Raw genomic sequence first — 3,202 nt, forward strand, 5'->3', positions numbered from 1 at the left:
GTTTAAATCTCTCGGGATTATCAGGAACAGGTTGTTTGTTCTCGCCGAATCTCACACTGGTCAGATCATCAGACACGAGGAGACGTGGATGAGCCGTGTTTGGATCCAGAATCACAGGAGCTGATGAGACACAATCAACAGCTGCTTTTATTATGATGTTCATATAATGACCAAGAGTGAATCAAACACAGATTATTATGAATTATGACACGCGTCCTATTGACAAAACTGTCTGATTACTGAAACTGAACTCTAGAGATCTGCTGTATCACTGTAACTGTTAATTTCATGTTCTGCTAAAATCTGTAAATCTTTCCCCATGCATAATTTCCAGGGGATTTGTAACCGTACAGACTCACTGTTTTGGACTATGTCCCGCATCTTCTTCCAGACTCTGAAGGGCAAGTTGCCCAAGTAACGTGGCACATGAATCAAAGCTCCAGAAGGCATCTGTAGATCGGGCTGCAAGATCTGGACTCTGGAAGAACATTCAGGAGTCAGAACTGCAGTGGCTTTGGCTTCAGAAGCAGAGACACCAGAGACACCAGCAGATCACTCACCTTTCCATTGAGACTGGAAACTTCTGAACACTGTCCAAATAAACAGTAGGTATTATTCTACAATAATGCAATTAAATATTAATATTATTTCATATTAATAATATTGTTATTAATACTATTATAATATGATTTATTAATATAATGTATTGTTTCTTATTATTAATAATAATAATACTCTTGCTAATATTAACAAAAACAACTAAATTATTCAATTATTTAATTCAGTCACTAAAATAGAGCTTAAAATAAATTATAAACATTAGTTGAAAATCTAAAAGATTAAGATTAAATGGAAATTTGAAAAGTTGTTTTGGCAACTACCCAAAATAAATTAACCTGAAGTATTACAATGACTAAAACTAAAACTGAAATAAAATTATTTATAATTATACATATTAAAACTGATGCTAAATATATATTTGTACATTAATAAAAATGACAAAAACACAAAGTCATTTAAATTTATGATTTTTAAGTCTGATCAAATAAGTAATCTTAAAAAGTGTTGAAATCACTTCTGTGTCTTTCTAAAAGCAGGGCTGGATTTACATCATGACATATAGGCAAGACTATTTTTTGTTTATTGCAGGCTGTTTGTAAATGTAAGCTGTTAATTTAAATTATAGACAAGTGCAAACTCTGTGCTTAATGCAAATGTAATCGGCCACATTTACAAAATCAGGTGATTATGTTCACCCATCTATGCCAATGTATCTTTATGTGTAGAGACAAAAGAATGAGGTTAATCACTGTCTGTCCCGTCAGTTTATAGTGATATAATATATATTTGTAAAGACACTGATAAATCCACCACAAAAACATCTTCAGCTTTTGATTTTATTTCTCATCAAACACAAAACAACTTTAAGCAAAGGAATGAACGATTGCTATGCGACCGCCCACTCCGGGATGGCGGCATTCTTGGGTCGCTGCTAAACCAGGCTTTTAGGCACTGGGCAGCTTTTGGACGCAGCGGCAGCGTCGAGTCTTTAGAGGAGACACGGCTGAATGTCTATGTTAGTCAGGGACGGATTATGACTTGCGAAGGCCCCGGGGCCAATTATCTCCAAGGCCCCCCTGTCACGGAATGCCAGGAGAAAACAAGGTAGATCCGAATGCAGTAGTTTATTAAAGTAACAAATAATCAGAACAGAACAAAAACTTGGCAAAAGGTAACTTCAAACACAGGGAACATAAAACACAATGTAACCTCAAACAATACTGCAGCAAAGACAGACAGAGTGAGCATGGTATAAATAGTGATGGGATTATGAGTAAATTTCTAACAGGTGATCATAATCAGAACAGAAACAACAGGCAAAGGACTATGGGAAATGGAGTTCAAAACATTCAACACTGAAACGGGAGAGCGCCCCTCAAGTGGCCAGTCCAGGGCACCACAACCAGACACTGACATTACTACCCCCCCCTCTACGGAGCGGATACCAGACGCTCCACCAGAAAACATAAAAGTTCAGGAGGGAGGTGGAACCCCCCCCTCTACGGAGCGGATACCAGACGCTCCACCAGAACACACAAAAGTTCAGGAGGGAGGTGGAATTGAGGCGGACCAGGGGGAGGGACGGCGGGCCAGGACCATACAATGGAAGGGGACCAGGGGACAGAGATAGACCAGGGCATGAGCACAGAACCGGCAGGGTGAAAGGCCAAGGCGGGGCCGGCAGGATGAAACAGCAAGGCCCCAACCACACAGGAACCCCAGCAGATAGCCAGGATGGAGCCGGAGGAATGAGCCAGTGAGGCTCCTGCCAAACAGGAACCCAGGCGGGCAACCAGAGCAGAGTCGGAATCCTGCCAGGCAAAACTGGTGGGACAGAAAACCCTCTCAGCGACTCAAGGGAAGCTGTAAACAAGAGCAGAGAGAATTTAGTACCAGCCTCGACGGCTGCAACAGGACAGGCCTATTGCTCCGCAACGGTCCCTGTGAGCTCCCGGACTGGAGTGACTTCCTTAATGAGCTCTGAGAGCTCCCGAACTGGAGCAGGCTCTGAAGTGGACCTTGTGAGCTCCCGGACTGGAGCGGGCTCAGGAGTGGACTCAGAGGGCTCCCGGATTGAAGTGAGTTCCTTTATGAGCTCTGTGGGCTCCCGGGGACGGCTGCAACAGGACAGGCCTATTGCTCCGCAACGGTCCCTGTGAGCTCCCGGACTGGAGTGACTTCCTTAATGAGCTCTGAGAGCTCCCGAAATGGAGCGGGCTCTGGAGTGGACTCTGTGAGCTCCCGGACTGGAGCGGGCTCTGGAGTGGGCTCTGTGCGCTCCCGGACTGGAGCGGGTTCTGGAGTGGACTCCGTGAGCTCCCGGACTGGAGCGGGCTCTGGAGTGGACTCCGTGAGCTCCCGGACTGGAGCGGGCTCTGGAGTGGACTCCGTGAGCTCCCGGACTGGAGCGGGCCCTGGAGTGGACTCCGTGAGCTCCCAGACTGGAGCGGGCTCTGGAATGAGGTCTGTGAGCTCCCGGACTTTGATTGACCCGGTATTGCCCACTGAGTTCGACCATGGAGATACTTGACGAAGCCCCAGAAGTCTAGGATCTCGAGTCCTTCCATCTCCCACTGTGGCAAAGGATCATCCAGACAGACATTAAGGAAGTCCTTAGGTGCAGCCTCATTATAATTCAGCT

The 3,202-nt window shown here is 45.2% G+C and overlaps 1 long non-coding RNA gene across 1 annotated transcript; it reads right to left on the minus strand.

Moving 5' to 3' along the window:
• Nucleotides 1–40: 40 nt before the first annotated feature.
• On the minus strand, nucleotides 41–586 carry LOC107688804 (uncharacterized). Its single transcript, XR_001634271.1, has 3 exons — nucleotides 561–586; nucleotides 360–478; nucleotides 41–120 (listed from the first exon to the last, which is right to left on the minus strand). It is a non-coding gene; the product is annotated as an uncharacterized LOC107688804 (long non-coding RNA).
• Nucleotides 587–3,202: the final 2,616 nt, after the last annotated feature.

This window comes from Sinocyclocheilus anshuiensis, unplaced genomic scaffold, assembly GCF_001515605.1.
Source record: "Sinocyclocheilus anshuiensis isolate Anshui unplaced genomic scaffold, SAMN03320099.WGS_v1.1 scaffold1150, whole genome shotgun sequence".
NCBI lineage: Eukaryota > Metazoa > Chordata > Actinopteri > Cypriniformes > Cyprinidae > Sinocyclocheilus > Sinocyclocheilus anshuiensis.